Below are 15,665 nucleotides of genomic sequence, written 5' to 3' on the forward strand. Positions count from 1 at the left end.
TTCTTACAAACTACGCTTTAAAAGGTATGAAACAAGATAGGTATATTTCTCTGAAATTCTTCGGAATAGTGATCGCATGCCGTGGTAAATATTATAATAAATAATAATAAATAAAATAAAGTTTATTTTTCTCCACTAGAACAGTTTACATTAACTTACATTATGTATGTACGGACTTATGAGGGAGACAGGAACCCAAACTAGGAAGGTCCTGTGTTTTCCACCACTCGGAAACAGCTCTTATGCACATAATAACTCAGTTGGGAGCGTAGTTTTAATAATAGGTAGGTACATTTTTTTAACTCTTAGGACAATATGGCATATATTTTGCTTTGCCGCAGTCGGGTAAAACCTATTATTATACATAACATAACATTAGCCCTTTCCTCGTTAATCTGACACTCTCCCTTATTTCTAACAACTTATTTCTAACAGAAGTTTCTACCAGTAGGCCTGGAAGAAATTTCCGTTAGAAATAAGTTGTACCCTTTGTCTCTCTTCTTGTTGTCATGTTGTGTTTCTGTGTTATCCTGTGCAGAATAAATAATTAAATAAATAACGCTCACGAATATACTCTCAAATTGGGGTAGTCACCACCTTCACCGAACTTTTTATTTGACCAATGTGAGCCGTATCACCGTGTACAAATATTGTGGTTGAGACAACTGTGTTAGTGAAAAGAGAGCATCAGAAATGAGGTAATGAAATCATTGTACTTCATTCATTAAATAAGATTATTTTATTATTGAATAAGTAGAGGCTACGAGGAGAGGAGGAATAAGTAGGGTAGTAGGCAGTAGAGGTTGGAGGAGCTTGGTGGCGCAGCGGTAAACGCGCCCGGTCGGCGATTGTTGAAGTTAAGCAACTTTCGCAAAGGCCGGTCATAGGATGGGTGACCACAAAAAAAAGTTTTCATCTCGAGCTCCTCCGTGCTTCGGAAGGCACGTTAAGCCGTTGGTCCCGGCTGCATTAGCAGTCGTTAATAACCACCAATCCGCACTGGGCCCGCGTGGTGGTTTAAGGCCCGATCTCCCTATCCATCCATAGGGTAGGCCCGTGCCCCAGCAGTGGGGACGTTAATCGGCTGGTGATGAAGTAGAGGGGTAATTAGGTGTAACTGTGAGTCGCATCATCGTGTACTATATTATGATAAGTGATTTTCACTCGACCTTTTTTACAATGATGGACTTTTCAGAGTACGATCCCCAAAAATAATATAGATGCAGCTGTCGAGATTTAACATGATAAGTACCTGTTTTCTCATTACTCGGGTACATCTCTTCTTTGTCTTCTTTGTCCATTCCTGTTCCCAGTTTAGCTGGGGTCGGGTCTCCTTACACGTCTGCGCCAGAGAGCTCTGTTCTGGCTTGACTCTGTACTCAGATTTTCCAATTGAATCTCTTTCTGCATATTTGACCACCAGGTAGAAGGCGGTCGGCCTCTTCCTCGCGGTCGATCAGGTATGGTTCAGGCCTTCTTGACGGAGTGGTCGTCTTCGCGTCTCAGGATATGGCCGTACCACCGCAACCGGCTTTCTTTCACATTTTCCACCCCACACCCTAAACGAACCCCTGACATATTCGTTTCGCACTCTATCCGGTCGAGTCACTCCTCCCGCCTATCTGAGCATTTTCACCTCGTTTGTGTGGAGTTTTTGTTCGTGTGCTTTCTTGATGGTCCAGCATTTAGCTCCATATGTCATGGCTGGTGGTACTGCCGTTTTATATATTTTCCCTTTTGTTCGGTAAGTACATAATTATTCAAAAATCAAAAACACACACACACACAAAACACAACAAATACTTTTTACACTTAAACACACACACACACAAACACTCTATAAACACTTTTTTATGTAATGGGAGAAGCTTATATATTATAAAACCATTGGTGCTTGATATTTGGATCACATTTTGTATCGAATTATTTTACTACCTATATTACTTCTCTTTGTTTTGATCAGAATAATAATGGGTGGAAGATATAAAGGGTCATCATTTATACCCATAAACAAAGATATAAGATGCATTATGTCTGTTATTCGTGAAATTAGAACGTTAAATGAAGAAAAATCTTTACAGAGCCATCTGTATCATTTATAAGAAATGTTTCCTGAAACAGCCTCCGTGGTCTAGTGGTTTGAGCGTTAGGCTCACGATCTGGAGGTCCGGGTTCGATTCCCGACGGGGACATTGTCGAAATCACTTTGTGAGACTGTCCTTTGTTTGGTAAGGACTTTTCAGGCTTGAATCACCTGATTGTCCGAAAAAGTAAGATGATTCCGTGCTTCGGAGGGCACGTTAAGCCGTTGGTCCCGGCTATTAGCCGTAAAAACACCTCCACCAACCCGCAGTGGAGCAGCGTGGTGGAGTATGCTCCATTCCCCGTCCGGTTGATTCAGGGGAGGCCTGTGCCCAGCAGTGGGACGTATATAGGCAGTTAATGTTATGTATGTTTCCTGAAAAGTCTCTCATTAACATGCTAAAATCAGTTACCTAACAAAGTCCTGACCTAAACAGAGCAATCTACATGTAAACTAGTTGTCTCTATAACAGTAGGAACAAATTGTAGTACTTGTACTTAATTAACTAAGTCTCAATGATGCGGCGTCGTGTCGACTTACTAGGGACGCAATAGTCGTTAGAGGCTAAGCAGATTTACTTGAATGCCAATTGTAGCCTCAACTTGTACTTTTTTTTTATGTGATTTAATTCATAAAATATAATAGTATTAACTATTTGTATAGAAAAGCTCGGTGGTGCAGCGGTTAATGCGCTCGGTTTGCGATTGTTGAAGTTAAGCAACTTTTGCAAAGGCCGGTCTTTGGATGGATGACTACAAAAAAAAGTTTTCATCTCGAGCTCCTCCGTGCTTCGGAAGGCACATTAAGCCGTTGACCCCGGCTGCATTAGCAGTCGTTAATAACCATCAATCCGCACTGGGCCCGCATGATGGTTTAAGGCCCGATCTCCCTATCCATCCATAGGGAAGGCCCGTGCCTCAGCAGTGGGGACGCTAATGGGCTGATGATGATGATAGAACGGCAACTCTCCGCTCCCCACCAGCGTTTGAGCTGGGTTTACCTTATAGTTTAGACTTAAATCGTGAAGGCAACGCGCGGACCATTGTTTTTATTTTTTATTCAGTTTAATTTATATACTTATTCGAATTTTGAAATTGGACGCCAACGTTTGTTCATCAAAACATGCTTACAATTTGCAATAAAATTGAACCTAGGCTAAGTGCTTAATGTGAATATAATCTCTCTCTTCCTAAGCCTTGTCCCGCTTATACAGGGTCGGCTCTCCTTATCCTACTTCTATATGTTGGTCGTAATAATGTGAAAATAATGTGAATGCAATAAATTCGTTCTAACAGAAAGCTCGCGGTGAGGTGTTGGTATTGACTTCATCTTCGATCGATATATCGGCTATACAAGCTGCAGTAGTTTTAGGCGGATGAGACGTTCGTTATGTAAAAATTGACGATTCAAAGTGTAACTATGTTACCTACTGAATAAAGATATTTTTGAATTTGAATTTGAAATTTGAATTTGAATAATCGTGACCTTATGTTATGTTATTGCTAATTGTAAATTTGCCGCAAATGGCATTAAATACTTGACCGGAAAGAGCCATAAGCAAAAGTAACACGGAAAAGTAAATTCATCTCATAGAGACATTTTGGTAATTGCACCACTTGTCTGAATGCGACACGCTGCGTCAACTTGGGCCGTGGCAGTACACTTCAGGGACCAAGTGGGTAAAATGTTAAATGTTACTGCATATAGTTAGTGAATAATATAATCCTATGTTATTCTTTTTAAAACCACCAATCCGTAGTGAGGCAGCGTGGTGGAATATGTTCCATACCCCCTCCGGTTGATAGAGGGGAGGCCTGTGCCCTGCAGTGGGGCATATAAAGGCTGTTTATATAGTATGTTATGTATTCTATCGGGGTGGGCAGAGCCATAAGTGAATAAGAGGATTACTTAGTGCGCGGTGACAGGTTATACCAAAATAGATTTATCATTTTTAGAAAGGACTCGCTCTAACCACCCCATTAGGAATCAGGAGCGTGATTTTTTTGTAAATATATCATAACCATCATCATCACCAATCAGCTCGCATCATCCCACTGTTGGGTGTAGGCCTCTTCCATTTCGAACCGGAAAAGATTCCGGTCCTGCGATCTGGATGAGGTTATCCAGAACTTTACCACCGTTGCAACAATGTCATCCGACCACCGGGCTTCTGATATGACCTTTTCTCTTTCTGTGGCTACCATTCTGTAACGGGCTTTTTCCACCCACCATCTTGACTCCTAACCAAGTGTGGGTGTGAAAGGGTGTGTGTGTAGGGTGTGCAGATGTCATTGTCTTTAAACGAATATTGTTCATTGTGGACCAGTAGTGGAGCGCAGAAAACACCTCACCGTAGTTCAGAGTACAATAAAACTTTATTGAATAAACCATGAATAGAAATGCAAAAAGCGAGGTGAAATAAAAACACGACGAGCTTACATGACTTTTCGTACTTTTTCGACGTTAATTTAATCCATTTTAATTAATTTTCGCACCGTCCACCTCTTAGGTCACAAACAGATGCGTGGCGAAAGCGGTAGCGATTTTGTGATTATAAACGAGAGAAAAGACGTCTTGACATATGGACAGACGGACAGACAATTATAGGTTCCAGGGAGAATAAGGGTTCCTGTTTTCCTTTTGAGGCATGGAACCGTAAAAAAGAGTTTTTGAAATATTTTTGTTCAAAAAACATACAAGGATATTTACATAACATACATAAACAGCCTATATAGGTCCCACTGCTGGGCACAGGCCTCCCCTCAATCAACCGGAAGAGGTATGGAGCATACTCCACCACGCTGCTCCAATGCGGGTTGGTGGAGGTGTTTTTATGGCTAATAGCCGGGACCAACGGCTTAACGTGCCCTCCGAAGCACGGAATCATACTTTTTTGGACAATCGGGTGATTCAAGCCTGAAAATTCCTTACCAAACAAAGGACAGTATAAAAGTAAGTAAATAAAAAAATATTTGAGATTTGATTTGATTTGATTTGACAGTCTCAGAAAGTGATTTCGACAATGTCACCATCGGGAATCGAACACGGACCTCCAAATCGTGAGCCTAACGCTTTAACCACTAGACCACGGAGGCTGTCAAGGATATTTATTTTACCTAATTAACACCTTGTAGCCACTTGTTGACAATAGATCATCGACTTTAAAATATCAGGCGCCTTAGCCAAGTTGCAGACGACTTTGACAATCGACAGTAACAGTGATGACAATGTATGGGACATGTCAATACATGACACCTTACGTCAGTCCCATACATTTTTATTACTGTCACTGTCGATGACTTGGCAAAGGTAGTCAGATCATTATCATACGTACATAATAACACTTTGAGTAGTACATTTTTATAGGGTAAATATATTTTTTGTCGAACGTCTCATCCGCCTAAAACTACTGCAGCTTCTCACAACCTGTATAGTTGAAGAAAAGTAGCTGCAAGAAAAACCTCGGTACTTCTTCACTATGAAGTTTTTCACGCTTTCCAGTGAAGAAGTCGCCAAAATTTGCCCCAGAAAATAAGTATCATGGAAGATCTACGCTTTTTTTTGCGTTTCGTCAAATCTTCAATAAATGTTAAAAAGTTATACAGTTATTTTTCCGACGATGCAATTTTACACATAGTAGAGCAATTGCGAGAAGCGGTGTACGATTCAAGCAATCGTATCAGCTGGTATAATCCGCCAAGTTAAAATACTTAAGTAAAAACATATGTATTCAATAAACTTGTATGTAAATATTTAAGCTAAAGTATAAGTACTCCATTTATGTTATTTAAGTGAAGTTGTATTTAATTAAAATACTTAAGTTTGGTCATGTTATTTAAGTGAGTTTGTCTAGGGGTAACATTAAAGTACATTAAAGACAAAGCAACTAGATATCATTTTTCCAAGAACTATTTTGAAACATAAATAATATAGCATCACGCTTCTATTCCCGAAGGGGTAGGCAGAGGTGTATAGTATAATATGTATACACCCACTCCTATATTTAATTTAAATACTTAAGTTTGGTCATGTTATTTAAGTGAGTTTGTCTAGGGGTAACAATAAAGACAAAGCAACTAGATATCATTTTACCAAGAACTATTTTGAAACAAAAATAATATAGCATCACGCTTCTATTCCCGAAGGGGTAGGCAGAGGTGTATAGTATATTTATACACCCACTCCTTGCCAACTACTATCTAATAAAAAGATTTGTATAGGTGTATTGATGAAGATGTTGGATGCAATTAACTTATATTTCCATATTATAGTAAGAATTGGGAACAATATTATATTTGTAGTATGTTCTAATTGATTACATTTCTTTGATCCACCCGCAGGGCTTTTTTGATTATACTATTACACATTACAAATAGTCTAGTCCCCATAAGGCCCCGCAAGCTTGTATTTATACAAAATAAATGGATTTATTTATTACAAGTTAAAGATAGATGGATAAACTACTTTATTAAGCACAATGGACACAAGATTAGAAAAATGTATCTACTTGAGAGATAGGTTGGTTAATGAGAGGGGTGCAATGAAACAAATTATGTAATAACACAAAATAAATAAATCTGCGTAATGAAAATAGTTTATTTGATGCCAATAAAGAAAGGTTTGTTTAGATGTTGTATTATTGAATAACAAATCTGCCACTTTTGATTACACCACACTGACTTTGTAATTTACATTTCAAGGACCACACAAGTCCACTTAATGAACTTAAACATATTTAAATTAAGGAGATGTTCCTTTTCCCTTCTCAAAGTGCTGTTGTTCCAAATATGGTTATCTTGGCTAGCAGTCTAGCACTAACACTCCCATTGGATGCATCACAAATGTAATGCACATATCTCCATCACAAACCTGAAAATTAAAATATTTTTAGCGACTCAATCATAAGAATCAAAACAAATGTAGCTAGTTAAAGGCATGATTCTTACCAACATAACATGCAATGAATGGTAATACTTGCTATTGAAGAAGGCCTCTTCTTCTTCTTTGATAGACTGGAATGGAAAATGCTACACCGACAAGAGCGTGGCTCTTAAATTGATGATGATGAAGCTGTTAAGAAGAAAGGGAGAGCGCGCAAACTTGTGTCTTACGCAAGTAAAGCGCCCACAGTACCAACGAGATTGTGACACGAGTTAACAACACGATAGTTGAAACTGTCATAACAAACATTTTTGAAAATAAACGAAAAATTTCGCCTCCGCTGTCGCTTGCGCTCTTGCCCTGCACAGAGCCTTAGTTCTTGCGTTAAATGAACGTAGTTTTTTTTTACTTTTTCATATTCGCAGGTGGACGATGAATAGACCTCGGACGAACTTTACTAATTACAAAGTGAGTGTAAGAAGGTAAAATTTACTTAAATACTTTTGTTATTAATGTAAGCAGATAAAGATATTTTTTTCTATTGTGCATAAATTTAGGTACAGTTATAGATAAATAATAGTTGCAGTTATAGTTGCAAATTACGTCTCACTAAATTGACACACAGAGACTATATTGTTCTCTTCTCGTGTTGGTTGTGAGATCATCGACCGATCTCATCACCCTGGTATCAGGGTTACAATTGAGAACCACCAAAACACTTCGGTATTGGCTCCTATTTACTTAATTTAGTAGGCATATAGATGTTGCATGAGTCAAATCGTCTTAATACACTTGTCTAACATAGTACCACGCCTGTATCCTCGAAGGGGTAGGCAGAGGTGTAAAGTATGTACACCTACACCTCGCCAGCTATTCTTAAGTCAAATTGACATTGAATTGTTTATTGTGTGTAGTAGTAATAGGGGGCGAGCTTAGTACCGTTGATCGGCAACAAATCTTGGAATAAGAAGAAAAATAATCATATTACAAAACTGTGTAAAATGTATTTTACACAATTTCAAAAAAAAGAAACAAAAAGAAAAAAAGAAAAGAAAAAAAAAGAAAGAATCATTTATTGCAAAATTATGTAAAATACATTTTACACAGTTTCACAATAAACGAGTCTTTTTCTTCTTTTTATTTTTATTATATTTATTATATTTATACCCTCTACGGTTGATTGAGGGGAGGCCTGTGCCCAGTAGTGGGACGTATATAGGCAGTTTATGTATATTTATTATGGACAACTTACGAGCTACACTCTGCACATGCAAAGCTACAAACAATGAAAAGAGCTTGCTCAATTACACGTAAGTCACAGCATGCACAATCAAATGAACAATGAAAATAAAATATAAACTCTATTAGAAAATTAATTGAAATAATTTAACAAAAAGCAGCCAGTGCAATGTTTTATACGTTAAGAGTAAAGTCAACCACGAACCACGTGATATCACTTATTTTTGGTCCAAACATAAATTCTTACGGCCTTACAAATAAAAATTCCATCCTTATTTCAAGATTTTTAGCCGTTGGTCCCGGCTATGAGCCGTAAAAACACCTCCACCAACCCGCATTGGAGCGGCGTGGTGGAGTATGCTCCATACCCCTCCGGTTGATTGAGGGGAGGCCTGTGCCCCGCAGTAGGACGTATATAGGCTGTTTATGTTATGTTATGTATTTTAAGATTATACTAGGATTAGTTAAACCTGGTACAAGTCGATAATAAAGAGATAATTTAAAAAATCCGAGAAGAAACCAACAAATCACCAATAAAACGCGAAAATAAGAAAGCAATATTGCTATTTGACATTTGTTTGCATCGCGCACTTACTTTTATATGCGCAAATGTCAAATTGCAATATTTCTTTCTTAGATGAATTGCTTTGATGTGGCCATTTTAACCCCCCTGATCTTTCTCTTATCACACTGTTTTCAAACTTAATTACAATAGTAAACTAACTTGAAATATGAGTAATTTGTTAAATGAGTTCGTTTTTGTAGCAACAATTAGGATGTCCGTATTGTTCCTGCGGGTATAATTTACAGTTAAATGTGTAAGGGCCCGGATTCGCGTAATACCTGGTATAATTGTGTAAATGACTCCACCGCTTCACGCAGACGAGCAGGGAAAATCTCAGCGGTGATATCAATGGGAGATTATTCTTTATAAGAATTAAAAAAATAGTTCGCAAGAACTCGGTAGGTGGCGCTTAAGCAACTACGTTACTAGGCCATCGCTAAGGATAAAAAAAAACTTTAATCTTTAGGAAATAAATAATTCCAACTTTTTGCACAAATCTATGAGATGAGATAAAGACTTCTCTTCTTATTCTCATTCTCTCGGGACATTCTGATCTCCTCTTCTATTGTGTGGGTTATGAGGTGAATTACCAACCTCACCAACCCTGGTGTCAGGGACACTCTGATAAGATTCTGTTGTCTTTCTTCGTTATTTGTTTCAGTTTACTTATTTTCAAAAGATATACTCGTAACCATTGTGACATGTACGTTTCGTTTTATGATTTCAAAAAGAAAATCACAAATAATGAAGCGTTCCGTTCCGTGCAGCAACCTACTAAGTTCAGCGCCATCTAAAAGAAAATGCCTCATTATGAGAATAAATTGACATAATTTCTTGAGAAATGAGCGACATGTGTTTGCTGAACTGAACATCCTCAGGCCTGATTCCTTATTTTGTACCGGGTGAGAGCCCTCAGTGTTCCCTATTTGTCCGGTCCAATAATGAATTAAATTCGCGGCAAATTCAAATTAAAAAATATATTAAGTAACATAGTTACACTTTGAATCGTAATTTTTTACATAACGAACGTCTCTTCCGCCTAAAACTACTGCAAATCTACAAGTCACAAAAAAGCACTTTATAGCAATTAATCTTAAAAGGTATCTACAGACCTGCTAAGTATAATTATGACATTTTTTATCATTTTTTATTTACCTTTGATGGGTTTGCTCTTGGCCCCAGACTTACACACTTACTTTGATATTGTGCAAATATCAAATTGCAATATTGCGTAAATGTGGCCTTTAAAGACCCCCTGATGCTTTCCAAGCCCACCTTTCTTACTTGTCCAAAACAAAAAATGCACACATAATGGCAATAACGCCTGTAACAAAATGCGACGCAGAGTGTGATTCTGCAAGGTTATTTGCGAATTCTGGGCAGGAATGGCCACGGAAAAATGGGCAGACCTTTTTAGTTACTTTCTCTAGCATAATAAATAAACCGGCGAGCGCTAGTTTAAATTTTGTGGCCTCAGGTGGGTATTATGGCGAGGGTTGCCAGCTTTTTGAGCTAATATCGTTATGGAGATTAAAATATATTTTAACCGACGGACAGGTAGACAGTCGCACTATATGGGTATTTTTATCATTTTGGTGCGGAACTCTGAAAACGTCTGGAAATCGTTTAGTACTTTGGCTCATTTACAACTCTGACGGCTTGCGTGGTTCAGTGAGCGTTAACTTGGGTCGTGCGTTCGATTCCCGAAAGAACATGTCTGACAAAAAATCACTTTGTGATACAGTCTCTGGTTTGGTCAAGACATTGCCTGACTGTCCGAAAACTAAGACTTTTGAATTGCAATATTGCTTTGTTAGATGAATTGCTTTGATGTGGCCTTTTTAATCCCCGAGGACTGCTGAGGTTGCTCAACGATCAGACAACCCATACGAAATAATCCTGATAGACTAATAATCCTGACACCAGATGAAACTCACAATCCGTAGAAAAAGGCTTATATTAGCTTACTTTCATGTTTTCACCGATTCAACGCAATAAAATTATATTTTACCAAGTACACGTAATAAATATCATCCGTTTAGCGCCAAAGCAAAAGTAAAATTGAAAGTGACGTTTGATGGTAAACCCCGTGACCTCCAGTCAGTGTTGCCAGCGCTCCAAATTCGTTTTCCTTACAATAAGTAGGTACACTTACCAACCAGTCAACGGCTCTTATAACAGGTGCAAACCAGTTATAGCTGATACTACATTAATGTTCTACCAATTTATGTAAGTAGCTTCACAAGTTTCAAACATTAATATTTGTAGGTACTCACCCTAATGCCTACAGGATACTACTACCGTAACATAGTTCTAAGTACTTAGTCAGTTGCTTTTTAGAAAACGTCTAAACAAGAAATTACTATTGAATTTGTATTTTATTGATTAATATTGGAAAATAACATAAATATAAAATAAAATAAAAGCTTTTCATTGGTTTTAGACGTGTATTTATTTAGTAAGTAATTGGCATTTCATAATTTATCTCTACTCTAGGATATTATCCAAATTATGTAAGTACACACAGATATCTCTCTCAATCTATCATGTATTCTCTCAAGATTACTAATACCACCAGTGGCAGCCCTAATTATCCTTTGTACCAACTCTCATACGTCCTCACATAAAACCGGTATATTGCACGTTACCGTACATTTATGAGATTTTAATGTTTACAAATTGCCAAAATACCGGAAGGAAAATGTACTAAAAAGAAACCGGAATTGAATAAAAAGTTTTATGGATGTTTTGATATTTTGTCAGCGTAGTAAGACCTAGGACGTACATTGACCAAATTGGAAATTTCCTTAGAAAAGGTTTAGTACGGTCTACTCTGAACGGGCGTGCGTGTATGAAACGAATGGTGAATGTGGAGGAAGCAACAGAAGTGTGTCAGGATCGAAGTAAATGAAATTCCATAGTCTCTGCTTACCCCGGTGGGTAATAGACGTGAGTTTATGTATGTATGTAGTGTAAAGTTAGGTATGGGTCTCCCCCCACCCTCTCTCAAGACCAAACCTTATTATACAAAGATACATACATACATACATAAACTCACGCCTATTTCCCACCGGGGTAAGCAGAGACTATAGAATTCCATTTGCTTCGATCCTGACACACTTCTCTTGCTTCCTCCACATTCATCAATCGTTTCATACACGCACGCCGGTTTAGAGTAGATCGTATTGAACCTTTTCTAAGGACATCTCCAATTTGGTCATCGTAAGTCCTTCTCGGTCTTCCTCTATAATTATTTATGTATTTATTTTATTTATTTATTTATTTATTGAAAAGTTTTATATATCTGGGGGCACGGTAGTGCCCCAGCCAAGACGAGCATGTAATACTACAACAGGTACTTATATAAATTATTATGTTTACAGGCAGTGATATTATTAATGAGTCAGCTGGTATCCCTAAAAGTTTATAACTGAGCTACCAAATTGGAGCAAATGGGTTAGGTAATTAGAGCACGCGCGAGTAAATGATTAACAAATGTGGAGGAAGCAAGACAAATGTGAATATTGAAGCAAATGGAAATTCGTTCGTATACAGGGTGTTAGTGACATCGTAACGAAAACTTTGAGGGATGATTCAGACCATGATTCTGAGTCGATATCAAATGGATTTTTCCGTCGCATAAATCATGTATTTTTTTTAGTTTTTTTAAATTATTTTCAATTCTATACTTTTGCGATGGAAAATTCCACTTGATATTAACTCAGAATAATCAGCTGAATCATCCCTCTCAGTATTCGTTACGATGTCACTTACACCCCGTACAAGTACATACGGTAGCCATACAAGTAGGTATGGGTGTTAGTGACACCGTAACGAATATTGAGGGGGATGATTCAGATCATGATTCCAAGTTGATATCAAGTGGAATTTCCTGTCAAAAAATTCATGAATTTTTTTTTGTTTTTTTTTTAATTATTTTCCTATCCATACTTTTGCGACGGAAAATTCCACTTGATATCAACTCAGAATCATGGTCTGAATCATCCCTCGAAAGTTTTCGTTACGATGTCACTAACACCCTGTATAGTTAGATAAACTTAGATTTCTGTAAAAAGGCGTACCATAGTCTATATTACTAAAACTATAAGTAGGTAGTATAACACATGTACAAACGTGTAAATGTGTTATTTCTATGACTTTGTGTCGTTTTTTTACTAGCTGCTAGAAGTAGCAGCGGCTGCTAGCAGCTAGTAAAAAAAAACAACTACGGTATCACTAACACCCCTACATACTTGTATGTATTGGTGTTAGTGTTACCGTAACGGATATCGAAGGAGATGATTCAGACAGAGTAGACATCAAGTCGGAAAATTCATGAAAATGTTAGGGAGTTTTTAATTATTTTCCGTTCCATAGTTTTGCGACTGAAAAACCACTTGATATCAATCAACTTAGCTTTATAGCCTCAATCATACCTCAAAGTTTTCATTACGTTGTCATTAACATCCTGTGTATTGTATTTGGGGATCGTTGCCAGGAAAGTCTCTCATTGGAACGCATATATACCAATTTAATCTTGTTATACAGAAACAAACAAAAGACAACAAAACAACAAAACATTTATGAAACAAATAAAAGAGAAGGTGCAGGTCGTGTCGTATCGGGAGGTGAAGGTTTTGGCGGGAAGAAGAGAGGAATGGCGATTACTCCACCGACAAGAGCGCAGCTCTTAAATAGAGAGAGATACAGAAACGCATACGTGTGAGTCAAGTAAATAAATGTATGATATCTCGCTACAAATTGCCAAACGTATCTAAACTACATAGTGAATTACTTTATATGATCTGTGTTTTGGATACTAAACTTAGAGCTTGCTTTTGACAAAGTTACTAGCGTATCCTGATCTTTCTAGTAAGTAGTTCACTTGGCTATTGATGGGACATTACAATCAGTGATATGCTCTTCCTGGTAATGTTCCCAATGTCATCATGGTCTCCCTAGCATTATCCCGTTTGTCACAGGGTCCGCTTACCTAACCTGAAGATTTGACAGGTCCGGCTTTTTACAAAAGTGACTGCCTGAATGTTCCTGATGTATAAACTGTTTAATAGTAAGGGTACAAATTATGCGGCATATTTAAAAATGGCCGACATTATTCAAGTTGTATTTTCTTTTTTATTCAACTTCATTATTAGTTATTCTTCTGATAAGTAGTTACTATTTATTTGCAAATATAATATAAAAGTAACACAATTTATGTAATCTTAACTTATAAATTAACAATTCAAGACCTTACGTGTCTAATCGTCAAATAATCCCCCCCGAGATATTCCAGGCGCAAAGGTCCCCATTACACTCGCCGCATTACCACGTTGTATGGCGATGGACAACCTTTGCACCAAGAAAGAGCCCGCACGCATATCAGACCCCCTCTCTCTTAACCTACGCCCCAGTTCCCTAATGAAGGCTATAGCCTCCAACCCCCAACGTCTCAAACGCAAGCGGTACAAAATAATAGTTGCCCACTAGAGCCGAATATTTGTCCCGCTTTCTATCCGCAGCAAACTCAGCCGCGGCGCCAGCCGTCCGCACCGTTCGGCTGAGATGCGAGGCAGCGAAAGTGCTGACGCATGTGGCATCCCACAGCAGGCATTTTCCCGGTTATTCTTCTTGTTTTATGTATTTTTTCTGGTTTTTCTAAAATTACGAGTATCAGGTACATTTCACTTCTTCTATCGTGTGGATTACCAACCCCATGAACCCTGGTGTCAGGGTTATTACTGAGTTACCATAGGCCCCTGACCTGACTCATGTAACGACTACGTACTTATATTAGTAAGTAATAACCGGGACCAACGGCTTAACGTTCCTTGGTGATCAGTCTGCAATGTCCTAACTAAACTAGGGATCACAAAGTGATTTTTGTGGTTTGTTACCAACGGCATTCGAACCTGTGAGCACAACGCTCAACCACTGAACCACGGAGGCCGTTTTGCTAAAATTACGTGTATGTATATCTACAAGGAACATAATACAGGAACTTTGAATACACAAGATCAAACTAACACAATAATAATGAACTTGAGTGTGTAATACATCGAGTATATAGGTAGCAGGGAAGCATGAAAGCCGTTCGCTTTGTTGTAATACGGTTTTATAGGCGTTTGATAGCTGCCCAGACATTATTATATAGGTTATTAAATTCCCGCCTCTGTTCAACTGACCCATAATTCGATTTACGATACAAATATTTGGTCACTGAGTAGCTCTATGGAGAGCGTCAGCAAAATGCAATCAAATAAAATACGCTAGTTTCCAACTAGTCAAATCAGTCACTTTTACTAAACGTCAAAACACGAAATTGCTATGGAATTTGGCATGAAAGAGCACACTGAGACGTCATAGAAAAACGTGTTAAAATGTCGGACTTATTATTACGTTTTTGTTGATTAAAATTCATAAATAAGTTACCTACACAGAAAATAGAAAATGTAAATCTGTCTTTATGAAGTAATCATAAGTTCATCACCAGCCCATTAACGTCCCCACTGCTGGGGCACGGGCCTCCCTATGGATGGATAGGGGGAGATCGGGCCAAAAACCACCACGCGGGCCCAGTAAGGATTGGTAAGTACATAAGAACACGATTCATAAGTACTTACTTACTTTTAAATTTCCTTTGTGTATATAATTCTGTATTCTTTGCCATTATCCAATAAAAATAACGAGAAAGGTATAAAGTAAGTTTCTTTAACAATACTTACTATAAAATTGATAAAATACGTAGATACGACAACGGAGAGATCACAACACTACAATCTAGTTATGTCACGATGAAAATATCAGTCCTTATACAATTTTCTTCACAATGTACAGTCTGGCTAGGTGAGACAGAATAAATTGCATTTGGTTACGAGCGAGTAGTCTAGACTGCTC

General features: G+C 37.9%; 1 protein-coding gene and 1 long non-coding RNA gene across 2 annotated transcripts in view; both read right to left on the reverse strand.

The window, feature by feature from the left end:
- LOC126374284 (sodium channel protein 60E-like) overlaps nucleotides 1-15,665 on the reverse strand; it is a 291,877-nt gene that overhangs the window by 91,016 nt on the left and 185,196 nt on the right. The gene's annotated exons all lie outside the window — the stretch shown is intronic.
- Nucleotides 6,656-7,080, reverse strand: LOC126374533 (uncharacterized). The gene is made up of 2 exons (XR_007567453.1): nucleotides 7,030-7,080; nucleotides 6,656-6,952 (listed from the first exon to the last, which is right to left on the reverse strand). It is a non-coding gene; the product is annotated as an uncharacterized LOC126374533 (long non-coding RNA).

Source organism: Pectinophora gossypiella, chromosome 17 (genome assembly GCF_024362695.1).
Source record: "Pectinophora gossypiella chromosome 17, ilPecGoss1.1, whole genome shotgun sequence".
In the NCBI taxonomy this organism is placed as follows: Eukaryota; Metazoa; Arthropoda; class Insecta; order Lepidoptera; family Gelechiidae; genus Pectinophora; species Pectinophora gossypiella.